At 38.9% G+C, this 15,019-nt stretch overlaps 1 protein-coding gene across 1 annotated transcript in view; it reads left to right on the plus strand.

Annotated features, from left to right (window-relative positions):
* The window catches only part of FOXP2 (forkhead box P2), a 1,221,669-nt gene that overhangs the window by 219,031 nt on the left and 987,619 nt on the right, over window positions 1-15,019 (plus strand). The window lies entirely within an intron of this gene.

The following is a 15,019-nucleotide window of genomic DNA, read 5'->3' on the forward strand; positions in this document are numbered from 1 at the left end:
GTAGATAACTCCCCCAAATGTTATTTTCTTTACAGGACATGTGTCTCTTCTGAGGGGGGGGGCGCATGTCATGCCTGGAAGCCATATTACCTGTGTGCCTGCCATAATCATATCATGGGAAGTTGGGAGGGGGGGATTGCATGAGTGAAGTACAGATAGTCTAAGCCTCTAAGAGAAGTTTATGCAAAGAAGAAATTGGAGGATGTCTTCTGTTTGGGAAAGAACTGATTGGAGCTGTGTGGACATGTGAGAGATGTGGGCAAGGTCTTGAACTTTTTTGTGGGTGAGGAAAACCCAGAAGCTTTCAGATTCGGGTTTTCCCAGATGTGCCGATATGACATCCCTAATAAAAGTTAGCTTTGAGGACCTTCAAGCCTCGGAGTTTGATTTTGTTGGGAGTGTTACTTGGAACCCTGACATAGGATTTAACTATTGGATTCTAATCTGTTTGTAGGTAAAATTATCTTGAATGTAAATGATGAAACTATGCTTAATGTTGGCCTTTTTAATTTCTTTTTCTTGTAATAGAACTGAGTTGCCCATGTCAGACTTCTTCTACCATGAGTGGTAAATTAATGAAAGATGTACAATGCATAATTGTCAATGAATTGATTATTTAGCAAAATAGCCTTAAACCTAAACTAAGTTTAGTTTAAGTGTGAGGAGGAAAACTCCAGTTCTTCATTAATAAATATAATTCTCTAAGGGATTAATTGGAGTAGTGTCAGACTTCGATGCTATCTCAAAATAAATGAATTTCCAAACTGCCAATCTTTAAGGAAATCTTTTCTTTAATTGAGCACAGCCACCGGATCATGACTGAACTTTTGACCCCCAATCCCTCCCTTTCCGATCCCCAATTCTCTGCTTCTCATTGGCTATCTTCCAAGTCATTCTCCAGACTTCTTGTCACGTCATTTCCCAGGAATGTCTCCCCCTCCTCATTTCCATGACAACCCGACTTCAAAGGGATTTAGCAGGCAAAAGTTCAGAAATTATCTCTCTCCTCTCTATGCCAGCGCTGAGGCGCTGACATCCAGCCCCTCTCCCTTCACTCTCCCAGTGGGGCCTGCGTGAGATAAACAACAAGTTTAGTACCTCACCCCCTCCGAGGGGGTATAAGTTGTGTACGCAGACTCCATTCATTCCCTGAAAGTCAACTACCAGACGCATAGAGCCGTCTTTCTTCTCTTTGAAGAGGACCGATGCTGCGACCTGCGGTTTGACTGCCTCCATGAAACCCCTTCGTAGGTTTTTGTCTATGTAGTTCCACATTTCTTGCATTTCACAGGGCGTCATGGCATACAATTTAGGTTTAGGTAGTTTCGCCCCAGGGATGATTTCGATGGCACAGTCGGAATCGCGGTGGGGAGGTAGGACGTCGCACGCGGTCTCGCTAAATACCTGTGCTAGGTCTTGGTTGTCTTTTGGGATCTGCTCTGTTTCATGGTTGATGTTGGATGTGGGCCCCAGCTGCTTCACGGTGCCCTTCGGGAGGGGCCTTTGCGTTGGTGCCATCTTCTTTTGTTCAGGTGGGAGACATTGGGGCTTGAGTGTGGGGAGTGTTTGTTCTGGTTGGAACGGCAGAGGTTGGGGCCCTTTGGCTATCCTCAATTTGCGGGTCCCCTCTTGCCACCAGATAATTGGACCCCACTTGTCTAGCCAGGAAAGTCCCAGTATGACTGGATCGGCCATCTTGGGGGCTATTATGAACTGTATCGTCTCCCAGTGATCCCCTAGTTCTAGCTTCACTGGTTCGGTCAGGTGTGTGGTGCAAGTTCCGCCTACTAGGGTCCCATCAACTTGCTCAAATCGAATTGGGTGGTTGAGCTTCTTAGCTTGGATCCCCAATTTTAGGACTGTGGGTAGATTAATCAGGCACCTAGTGCAGCCCGAATCTATCAGGGCTTGGAAAGTCTCTTGGGTACCTGTCTTTGGGGCTGTTAGGCGTATAGGGAAGAGGAAAGGGTGGATGGGTCCACTCACCATTGGGTCATCTTCACCCTTGTCCTCACTATCATATGAGTTGGGGGATTGGCCTCCATCATCCGGGACTCCCCTTGTCTTGGTCAGGTGGGCGAAGACCTCTGTGCCAGGGAGGAGACTTCATGGCGCATTGGTGGCTCGCTTGGGGCCCCGTTCTCATCGTGCCTTTGGCTGAGGGTTTGGCCTCGGGCCTGGGGTTCCACAGGCTGCTGCTAGATGGCCCATTCCTCCACATCTATAGCATCTCATTGGGCTCCGCGGAACGAAAGGCCTTTGGGTAGGCTGTGGTGCCATGGTTCCTCATCTGCTCTGTGGCCTCAGGTCCGATTGGTATCTCTCCCTGGCCTCTGATTGCTTTAGCATGTCGTTGGTACGCAGTCCCCTTTCAACTTGCATCACCACGTGGAACCATTTGGAGAGTCGGTTCGGGATGTCTCGATAAGGGGTCACTTGAGCTATCCACTTATCTAGGCTCGTTCTGAAAAAATACACTAGCAGTTGCTCAGGTAGGGGAAGCAAGGTGCCCACGACTCTTCAGAATTCACGAATGTGTTCCTTGATGGGCTTCCCTCTCTGGATTAGGCTTCTGAGTTCATCTTCCACATATGGGTCCTCCCCTACTTCCTCGAACCTCGCCCGCAGTAGTTGCAAGAAATCATCTGCGTCTTGCAGTTGGGGGGTTCTATTCTTGTAGAGGGCTGATGACCAAGTCTTTGCTTCTCCCTCCAGCCCTTCTGAAATGGCATTGACCAGGGCTCTGGGGAATGGGTAAAGGTGCCCATAGCTCTTGATATAGACCTCTGCTGCGTTGAGGAACTGCGCCACCTGGTCTGGATCCCCATCAAATTTCCCTCTGAACTGGGGTGGCTCTGCCCTCGGTGGCCCGTCCTCCCATGGTGGGGCTCTGTGTGCCTGTCTGGGGTATCGTTGGGTTTCTTCCTCATCTCTCATTCAGGGGCAGGGGGGTGATGCCTTGCGTAGGCTGGTATGCTTGCTGGGCAGAGGAGGATCCCATGGATGCAAACTGGGACTTTCCTTCCTTCTGGTGTGGGAGGGGGAAGGGCTGGGCCCCCTTCTATGGTGACTTAGTTCAACAGGGTCAGCTGGCCTCCTTCTATCTTTGGGCCTGCAGGATGGACCGTCTTCCAGGCTGACGGCACGTTCAAAATCTTGCTTTAACTCCTCCATGAGGCTTTCGAGTGGCAGGGTTGAAATTTCTTTTTGTCTGGCCTTCTGCCAATCCCATAACCAATCCGCCCTTCCCAATTCACTCAGGGGCTTCCCCTTACCTTTAGCATCTGGAAAGGGGAATTCAGCTTCTGCAGATTTTGGCAAAGTCCACCAAGGTTCATCATTTTTTCTTCTCTTGGGTTGGAGCACGATCGTCTGTCCTTGGTAATTCTGTGGCAGTGGGGAGGGAAGGGGGGGTTGCAGTTTTGCTGGGGTAGGGGGTGGCCCCGTTGCATCCAAGCTGGCTGGAGTAGGGAGGGGTGGCTGGTTCACAGCCGTTTGGAGTAGGCTTTCAGTAGAGAGCTGGCTTGCTGCCATGGCTTCAGAACCTTGCCTCCAATCCATCCAAACATCTGGTAGGGAGCTGGAGGGCTGGAGGTTTGCCAGTTTGGCTTGGAAAGTTGAGTCTCGTCCGTCTGTCAGACTTCGATGCTATCTCAAAATAAATGAATTTCCAAACTGCCAATCTTTAAGGAAATCTTTTCTTTAATTGAGCACAGTCACCGGATCATGACTCGATGCGGACAAGACTGAACTTTTGCCCCCCAATCCCTCCCTTTCCGATCCCCAATTCTCTGCTTCTCATTGGCTATCTTCCAAGTCATTCTCCAGACTTCTTGTCACGTCATTTCCCAGGAATGTCTTCCCCTCCTCATTTCCATGACAACCCGACTTCAAAGGGATTTAGCAGGCAAAAGTTCAGAAATTATCTCTCCTCTCTATGCCAGCGCTGAGGTGCTGACAAGTAGATTTTGATACTGAGTACTTTTGACTATAAACTAATCATTTGTCAATATATCAGCAACAAACAGCACAAGTAATAATTAATGGTAGTTTAACGGAAACCTTTAATATAGAGAAGGGAACAAGACAAGGATGTCCTTTATCTCCATTATTGTTTATTTTGACTCTGGAAATTTTGTTGAATAAAATACGTGGTTCAGATAAAATAAGGGGAATTAAAATTAGGAATGAGGATTACAGGGTACGAGCATTCGCAGATGACCTGGTTGTGACTTTGACCCAACCAATAAATTCAGTTATAGGTTTAATGGATATAATTAACCAATATGGACAAATCTCTGGATTTAAAATTAATGCAGGGAAAACGAGGATAATAATTAAAAATATGGTTACAAGTCAAAAAGAAGAAATTGAAAGAATAACAGGATTTGAATCAGTTAAGAAGGTTAAATATTTAGGGGTTTATATTACAACATCAAATGCGAAATTATACAAGTATAATTACGAAGTACTGTGGCAAAAAATCCAGAAAGAGATGGAGAGTTGGAAAAAATTGCAATTATCATTGCTGGGAAGGATAGCTGCAGTAAAGATGAATATTTTGCCAAAATTTTTATTTCTCTTCCAAATGATTCCAATACTGAAAAAAGATGGAAATTTGAACGAATGGCAGAAGGGTATTACTAATTTTGTGTGGGCAGGAAAGAGACCAAGGATAAAACGGAAAATAATGCAAGATATACGTGAAAGAGGAGGTCTCAAAATGCCTAATTTAAGATTGTATTATGAGGCAGCTGTGCTCTCAGCAATTAGTGATTGGATTAATTTAACAGAAGAGAGAATATTGAATATTGAAGGGTATGATTTGTTATATGGATGGCATGCATATTTACTATATGATAAAAAGGTGGATAAGAATTTTAAGTCATATACTAAGAAATGCATTGTTACATGCATGGAAAAAGTATCAATATAAATTAAATAACAAATTACCTGTTTCGACAATACCTAGACATATGATAGAAAATATAAGTGTGGAGCAGAAACAAGATGTGACTACTTATAAAGAGCTTCTTATTTTGGAAAGAGGTATATTGCAATTAAAATCTTTAGAGGTATTAAAGGAAGAAAGGAAAATTCAAACCTGGTTTCAATATGGGCAATTGCATACTAGGTGGAAAGAAGATCAGAAAATTGGTATTGTGCAAAATGAAGAAAATTTAATAAAACAAATCAGAGATCAAAGTCCAATGCATATTAAAAGGTTGTATAATGCTCTGATAGAAATAGATTCAGAAACTGAGTTAGTGAAGGATTGTATGATAAAATGGGCACAAAACTTTGGGGAATCAATATCTATGGATGTATGGGAGAAAAAATGGGTTAGAAATGTGAAGTTTACTCAAGCCCAAAATCTAAGAGAAAATTTTTACAAAATGTTTTATAGATGGCACTTAGATCCCCAAAAGTTAGCCTGTATGTACCCGAATTTACAACCTACATGTTGGAGATGTAAATGTGGTGATGCAACGTATTTTCATGTATGGTGGACATGTAAGAAAATTAAGGTATTTTGGATTAAGATATGGTGGATTATACAAAATATTCTTAAAAGGAAGATAAAATTTACTCCACAGTTGTTTTTACTGGGTATAATTGAAGGATGTACAGTTACAGAGACTAACTTGATTTTGAATTTAATAACGGCAACCAGACTTTTGATGGCGCAATATTGGAAGAAGGAAGAAATACCTACTATTGAAGAATGGACATTAAAAGTGGCCAATCTGGTGGAGATGGCTAAAATTTCTGCATATTTGAAGGACCGTTTGAATGAAAGATATGTACTGAAATGGAGAAGATGGATTGACTATATACAAAACAAATACGGGACTAAAAAGTTGCAAATAGCTTATGAATGAAATATTTAGATGAGGTTTTTTTTCCCCCTTGATATCTTAGTACCTATGGCGGAGTTAAAGAGTAAGGGGAAGTTAAGAGTTTATAGTTAGTTTGCTTATGTTAGATTATGTTTGTTAAATGCAATACCCTGTATTTTGCTCTGGGAAGTCGGGGGGGGAGAGGGAGAGGGGAAGGAGGGGAATTTGTTTGTAAAACATTTTAAAACTTTTTAATAAAAAAAAACCTAATCATTTGTGAAAAATTCTAGGGATGGCAGGGAATAAATGCATGTGGCATTACAATAGCGTAGCAATACAACACTAAATAATATTTCAAGATCCCATCTAGTTCTGAATCTATAATAATACAATATTATTAGGGCTCTGATGAGTTTTATAACACTCTAAATTTAAGTTTGGATAAGCATGAAGCATTATATTTAGCTCCGTAACAAGACAATCCGAAGAGAATATAATTATTTCGTCTTTATTTATGTAAATATCTTGTGGAGGAATGCCCCTGTTTGTTGCCTAGGCATCGGTGAAAGCTTGGTGTTAGAAGAAATTGAGATCTCCTCAGGCTTGATTTCCACTTAGTAGGGTTTGTAAATTGAGACAGTTTTAGGTAGAAAAAGAGAAAGCCCCCTTTTCTACCCTCTGTCCCACTTCCCCTGCCTCTGGTCTATATTGCCAAACTTGTGCCTGAGTGTGTTAGGTTGTGTTAGTATGATTTTTCCATTCCTTCTAAATAAAGGAGAAAAAAAGGTGGAAAAATAACCTACCAGTCCTAATCTGTCCTGCATAAATGGTTTATACTTTTCGATCGTGAAATTCTGTCTCCCTATTCACAGAAAATTTTTATCAATATGCTAGAAGTAGCCAAATACAGGATCTTTTGAAAATACATTTATGTTTTTACTTGGAAAATAAATATTTTTATACCCAAAAATTTCATTTCTTCTTGAAAGAAGAAGGAAATGTTGGAGCTTAATATTAGTGGGGATTATGATATAAAACAATTATAAAATTAAAAATCATGGGTTAAAAATCATTGTAATGAGTTTTCTATATTTATATATCTATAAGTTTTATTCTTGTAGAAGGTAGCAGAAGATGCTGTTACCATTTTGTCTGCCCTGCCATTGTCATTGTATTAGGTTGGATATTCTCATCTTATTTTTTTTAGGCCTAAGAAAGAACATGATTTATTAGTGACTTAGAGCAGAAGCAAGAAATAGCTTTCAGCCTGGAGGCTGTTGGAATAAGGGCAGTAGTAACATTTAGGTGTTACCTACATTTTCAGGCTTGGTTTGGATATAATTAAAACAATTAAAACAACAACAAACAAGTCTTTTCCTCCTAATTCTTCCCATTACAAAACTTAGGAAGAAACACTTAACATTTAAAGCACTCATTTAACATTTAAAGCATTCATTCAAAAGATCCCTCTGTTAAAGTACTGAAGTTTGCAGATGATACAACAGTGATTGGTCTCATTTGAGACAACAACAAATCTACATACAGATGGGAGGTTCAACAACTAGCCTTGTTGTGTAACTGGAACAATCTTGAACTAAACACACTCAAAACTGTAGAAATGGTGGTAGATTTTAGGAGAAACCCTCCTCTACTACCACCTCTTACAATACTAGACAACACAGTATCAATAGTAGAGACCTTCAAGTTTCTGGTTCTATCATAACTCAAGACTTAAAATGGACACTTAACATCAAAAAGTCATCAAAAAAGCACAACAAAGAATGTTCTTTCTGCACCAACTCAGAAAGCTCAAACTGCCCAAAGAGCTGCTAATTCAGTTCTACAGAGGAACTGAGTCTGTCATCTGCACTTCTATAACTGTCTGGTTTGATTCTGCAACCCAACAAGACAGACACAGACTTCAGAGGATAATTAGAACTGCAAAAAAAAAAACAAAAAAAACAACAACAACCACAATTGCTACCAACCTGCCTTCCATTGAGGACCTGTATACTGCACGAGTCAAAAAGGGGGCTGAGAAAATATCTACAGACCCCTCACATCATAGACATAAATTGTTTCAACTTCTACCCTCAAAACTATAGAGCGCTGCACACCAGAACAACTAGACACAAGGACAGTTTTTTCCCGAATGCTATCACTCTGGTAAACAATTAATTCCCACAACACTGTCAAACTATTTACTAAGACTGTATTACCATTATTATTCTCATCCTTCCTATTACCTATCTCCTCCCACTTATGACTATAACCATGTTGCTTGTATTTTTACAATATATTGTTCTGTTTGTTTCCTAGTATGATTTGATTGCTTATTAGTAACCTATGACTATCATTAAGTGTTGTATCTTATGACTCTAGATGAATGTATTTTTTTTCTTTTTTTCCTTTTATGTACACTGAGAGCATATGCACCAAAGAAAAATTCCTTGTGTGTCCAGGAACACTTGTCCAATAAAGAATTCTATTCTATTCTATTTTGTTTTCTTTTGTTAAAAAACCCTACCTTTTTTTAAAATCTAAAAATGTCAGTTCTGTCATTTTAGAACTGATTATAGACATATTTTGTCTTTATTGTCTGGTCTATTATGTAGTGTTTTAATTGGGATTCTAATCTTGTGTTCTGAGACTGAAGAGGATTAAAGAATATGCTTTCGGAAATAACTGACATAATGGAGCTTTCATACCATATTCAAATAAAGTTGGGATTTAAACTCCTGGAGAGAAGGAAGTGATGCTCTACTTGTAATAAATTTAAATACTTTTTAAAATATCCTTCACACTGGAGGGAATGCCTGTGCCTTTTGTAGTTCCATTATTTATTTACAGTGTATTATATATTTCACAATAACAAACATTCCTCTGGGCAGTTTATAATAAAAAATATGTGGCATATGACAAAAATACTCTTTCTCTGTTTAATATGTTATCTAAAAGGAGCCTTGGTGGTGCAGCGAACTAAAGTGCTGTTAAGTAGTACTTAGCTGCCAGCTGCCTGCAATTACTGCAAGTTCAAATCTCACCAGGCTCAAGGTTGACTCAGCCTTCCATCCTTCTGAGGTAGGTAAAATGAGGACCCGGATTGTGGGGGCAATAAACTGACTTTGTATATAAAAGAACACCACTTGGGGGGGCCGAAAGCCTCACAAAAGTATGAAGGCTATTGCTTAATGCATTGTAAGCTGCCCTGAGTCTCCGGAGCCTCAAAGAGCCTGGATAGCTCAGCAGACTAATGCATTGTAATTTAACTCCAGCTGTCTGCAATTAGTAAGTTCGAATCTTGCCAGGCTCAAGGTTGACTCAGCCTTGACTCTACCTCGCAACAGGTAGAGCCCCCTTTGAAATCCCCAGATCGTTTTTTTTTAGCGTCTGGGGAGGAAGCCGGGTGAGGCTCCCTATACAGCGCGCTGAGGCTCCGGGCTCCGTGGGCGACTCTGCATAATTGCAGAGCTAGGCGACGTGACCAACGAAATGAGAGAAAGCTAAGAAAATTGTTAAAAATAAGCAGGGTGGAATCTGGACTTGAAAATCAAACCGCAAGTATTTTTTTTAGCCCTGTGAATGAATTTAGCAACTGAGAAGAAGTGAAAGTTCTTTTAAAATGGCGCCCGGCTTTAGCAATAAGGAATGCTGAAAGCGAAAGTGTAATTGTTTGAGCTTGTTTGCGCTACAAAGTAACAAAAAGTAATAGTGCAGGCCAGAAGAAAGAGGAAAAGTTTTTTTAAAACTGATTTGACTTGTTCCCTCTCCCTTGGGACTTGACTAAAGCTGGGGAAATTCCTGAAAGGCTTTTGTGGTGGAAAGGGAGAGAGGATATCCTTTTTAGAAAGAGTCAGGCTGCGAAGAATGGCTTCAAAACAAACAAAGTCAGCTAAAGCTGATGGGGCGGGGGGGGCTCCCCCACTCATAAACCAAAAGAGCAGCCTTTGAGTTCACAGATACAGACCCAAACACAAGAATCTGGATTTAATGATTTGAAGGAATTTATTGCTGGGGCTTTAGATCAGAAATTTGAAAAATCACAGCAGGAATTTAAAGAGATGGTTCAAGAAAAATATGACAAGATGAAACAGGAAATACTGACAGTTGTGACTGGTTTGTCAGAAGTGGTGCTCCAAGTTGATAAGAAAGTGTAACATCTTAGCTCAGAAGTAGAATCTAAAATGAAAGAAGCTGACCAAAAAATTTTTAATGTTGATAATAAAACACAAAGGCTTGAAAATGAAGTGACAATGATGCAATTCAGATTTATGGAGTTTGCTGTGAGGCTCAGCGGTATAAAAGAGAATAATAGAGAAGATCTGAGAAGGGTTTGCGCTGATGCTCTGGCTGTAATGTTAAAGGTTGACCCTGAGGAAGTTTTTTGTAAAATTGATCAGGTCTATAGAGTGAACTCCTGGGTGGCAAGGCAAAGGCAATTGCCTAGAGATGTGGTGATCTACTTTACAGACAGAAGAATAAGAAATGATATTCTGCAAAAATCCTCTGTTTCTACTATTCAAGTGGATGGAAGAGAGATTGGGATCTACAAAGAACTGCCGCCTAAGATGTTGAGAGATAGAAAAGATTTTGGATTTTTGGTGACTGAACTAAAAAAACAGCAAATTCCATTCAGATGGGACACTCCAGTTGGCATAATATTGAGGTATCAAGGAGAGAGATATTGATTAAATACTCCTCAAAAAGTGGAAGAATTCTATTTCAATGTTTTTAAACCTGGTACAGCATCTCCACGTACTTCCTCGGTTATAGCCATAATGGAGGGTGAGAAGGATAAGCAATTTGAACAAGAGCTTGAAGAGCAGAGGAAACAGACGGAGAGGGAGGCACTAGAGACTCAAGGAGCGGTAGGGGGTCTACCTGTGGATCTTCCCTTAGAGTCTTTAGTTGAACCACCTAAAAATACAAGAGAAGTAGCAGCGGATCTTGATTGGATGTTGCATAGTGCTAAAGATCAGCGTATTACTCGAGCAGCTTATAAACAATTCTTAGAGAAACAACCACATCAGAGCCCTAAGCTATCACAAGACGAACAGGGAGTTAATGGTAAAGCACAAAAATCCGAAGCTGTGGGAGGAGCTAAGCCGAAGACCAATAGTGTGGAACAGAAACTTCAGCAAATGCTCTTATCACTTCAAGAGCCTGCAGATGATAATTAAGTTTTTATCTTGGAATGTGAACGGATTGAATTCACCACAGAAAAGGAGGAAGATATTTCATTACTTGAGACAATCTAATAATGATGTTATTTGCTTACAGGAAACTCATATTAGAACACAAGATCAAAAATATTTGATAAATTCTAGATTAGGAACACAGTTTATAGCTTCAAATTCGGAGAAAAAGAATGGGGTAGTGATTTATACAAATAAAAGATTGCTAACAAAAATTATAGAAGCAGATGATTCTGGAAGAAATATAGCAATAGAACTTTTTACAGATAATGGTCCGATCTTGGTGATTGGAATTTATGCTCCTAATCAGCAACAAGAAAATTTTTACAAGTTATTGTATTCTAAAATACTACAATGGGATTATAGATCTATTTTACTTATGGGAGATTGGAATGGAGTAATAGATCCTAAAATAGATAAGAAAAGCTTGGCAAAATCATGTGTCAAACTACCACAGTTTTTTTTTTATTTGAAAGAAGATTTGGAATTGAAAGATATTTGGAGAGTGCATAACCCAAAAGAACTGGACTTTACTTTTTTTTCAGACAGGCACAGATCCTTTTCCAGGATTGATTTTATTTTACTTACAGTTGATTTACTCTCAAAAACAAAGAAAACAAAGATATTTCCGAGAATTTTATCAGACCACAGCCCGGTATGGATAGAAATAGAAATGGGAAAAAATGAGAAAAGATCTTGGAGAGTAAATGAAAATTTGTTTAGATATGAAAAGAATGTAAATGAACTTAAGAAACAAATGAAGGAATTTTTTGAAATGAACTTGAATAAGGGTACCCCTATTGAAATTGTTTGGGATGCGAGCAAGGCATATATGCGAGGGGTACTGATCCATATGAATTCTAAACACAAATCAAATTGACAAAGAAAAAGATTAGAATTGGAAGGAGAGATAAAGAAAAAAGAGCAGTTGCTTATAAAAAATCCAACGGATGAAAAATTACAAGGAGTTATAAAACTTTTGAAAGATCAATTTCATATGCTCACAGCGGAACAAGCAGCAACTAATTTACAATTTGCAAAACATAATACATTTAGTAATGCCAATAAGCTGGGCAGATGGTTGGCTTACACATTGAGGAAACAGCAGAGTACTCAGACTATTGGGAGTATTGAGTATAGAGGAAAGGAAGTATTTCAACAAAGACTAATTAAAGAAGACTTTTTAGATTATTATTCTAAACTATATGCTAAAGATGATATACAGAATGAACTTATAAATAAATATTTAGAAGAAAAGAGAGTTATAAAAATTTCTAATGATCAAAAGGAAAGAACGAGTTCACCAATAACAGTTGAGGAGATTATTGTTGCTATTAAACAACTGAAAACAGCAAAAGCTCCAGGAACGGATGGTTTAACTGCGGTGTATTATAAAACTTTACAAGCAGAAATGAATGAACATCTTAAAGACTTATTTTGTAGCATACAACAAGGGGGGAAAATACCCACTTCATGGAAAGCAGCTTTTGTTTCTCTGATACCGAAAGAGGAGGCAGGCTCTATAAAACCGGAAAATTTTAGACCAATATCTCTCCTGAATACGGATTATAAAATTTATGCGAAAGTATTAGCCAACAGATTAATGCCAGTTATTCAAGAGATGATTCATCATGATCAAGCAGGATTTATAGAAGTCACATATATGAAGGATAATGTGAGGCAAATTATAGACTTATTGGAATATCTTGAGAAGAATAAACAGATCACTGCAGTGCTGGTGTTTTTGGATGCGGAGAAGGCCTTTGATCGAGTGAATTGGAACTTTCTATTAAAGACTTTTAAAAAGATGGATTTTGGGGATTAGTTTGTACAGGCGGTTGCAGCAATTTATCAAGAACAAACAGCACAAATTATTATTAATGGAAGTTTAACTACAAATTTTAGTATAGAAAAAGGCACAAGACAAGGTTGTCCGTTATCCCCGTTGTTGTTCATTTTAACCTTAGAAGTCTTGCTGAATACAATACGGGACTCGAGTACCTTGAAGGGAATAGTGATAAGGCAAGAGGATTACAGAACAAGGGCATTTGCAGATGATCTGGTTGTTACCCTAACACAGCCGATGCAATCAATAATTCAGATGAAAGACATTATAGAAGAATATGGTATGGTATCAGGATTTAGACTGAACCAGAAAAAAATCAAGATGATAGTTAAAAATATGACAGCTGATCAAAAGAAAGAATTGGAAAGGAAGGCAGGCTTTGAAATAGTATCAAAGGTGAGATATCTAGGAGTTCAAGTTGCAGATTCAAATATAAAACTGTTTCAAAATAATTATGAGGTGTTGTGGCGAAAGGTTCAAAAGGATATGGAAACTTGGAAAAAACTGCAGCTGTCTTTACTTGGAAGAATAGCAGCAGTTAAAATGAATGTTCTACCTAGATTTTTATTTTTGTTTCAAATGATTCCCGTGCTTAAAAGTGACAAATACTTGATGGAATGGCAAAAAGGAGTGAATAAGTTTGTTTGGAATGAGAAAAAGCCAAGAGTTAAACTGAAAATTATGCAAGATGTTCGTGAAAGGGGTGGTCTTAAACTTCCAAACCTGCGATTGTATTATGAAGCTGCAGTGTTTACACAAGCAAGTGACTGGTTTGGAAGGACAAAGACTGGAATATTGAATATAGAAAGTTATGATCTTGAATTTGGCTGGCATGCATACTTATTTTATGAAAACAAGGTGGATAAAGTATTTAACAGCCATATACTTAGAAGCTCCTTGATGAGAGTATGGAAGAAGCACCGACTCAAATGGGATTATAAAATACCGTTGTGGTTGGATCTTGGTCACATTATACGGAATATAAATATAAAGTCACTCGGGGGGGGGGGTTATACAAAGAAGTACTTTTTAATGATGGGGGCAGATTACAACTGAAGTCACTAAACACACTGTTGGAAGAAGGGATTAATTTAACATGGTTACAGTATAATCAACTTCAATTGAGATGGAGAGAAGATCAAAAAATTGGATTAATGTTGCATGAAGAAGAATTGGTTAGACAGATAAAAGAGAAAGGCCCAATGCATATTAAGAGGGTTTATAATGTTTTGTTAGAAAGAGATTCAGAAAATGAATTGGTTAAAGATTGTATGATAAAATGGGAACAAAATTTTGGAGAACCAGTTATGATGGAAAATTGGGAAAAAATATGGGTTCAGAATGTTAAATTTACACAGTCGCACAATTTGAGGGAAAATTTTTATAAAATGTTTTATAGGTGGCATTTAGAGCCTAAGAAACTGTCATGCATGTATTCTAATGTTCAACCGAAATGTTGGAGATGTGATTGCTTAGATGCTACATATTATCATACATGGTGGACATGCAAGAAGGTAAAGGCTTTTTGGATAAAAATTTGGTGGGTTATGCAAAATGTTCTGAAGAAAAAAATTCAATTTTCTCCTCAACTATTTTTACTGGGTATAGTTGAGGGTTTTTCAGTGGGGGAAACAAAATTGATACTGTATATGGTTACAGCAGCTAGGTTATTGATTGGTCAATATTGGAAAAGGGATGATATGCCTACAATTCAAGAATGGACTTTGAAGATGGCCAGCTTTGCGGAAATGGCGAAGATATCAGCATACTTAAAAGATCGGACTCAAGAGACCTATGCATGGGAGTGGAAGAAATGGATAGATTACGTGCAGAATAAATATCAAACTAGGAAGTACCAGATAGCCTTTAGCTAAATGTTGTGTAGAAATGTATAGTTTATAGAGGGCAAAATAGCTTATTGTCATGAAGAATTGTATAGTACACAGGGGGGAGAATAGAGGGTTGGTAAACTTTGATATAATAAATGTGGATAGATTTCACCTTGGGGAAGTCATGGGAGGTGGGGAGGGTTTGGGGGGTTAAGGGAGGGAAGGGGAGGGGAAAAAATGGGGGAAAAATTGATGTTTGTAAAACTTTTTCAATAAAAAAAAAAAAGATTGACTCAGCCTTCCATCCTT

The sequence above is a fragment of the Pantherophis guttatus genome, chromosome 7, assembly GCF_059756535.1.
Source record: "Pantherophis guttatus breed Tessera chromosome 7, ASM5975653v1, whole genome shotgun sequence".
Taxonomy (NCBI): Eukaryota; Metazoa; Chordata; class Lepidosauria; order Squamata; family Colubridae; genus Pantherophis; species Pantherophis guttatus.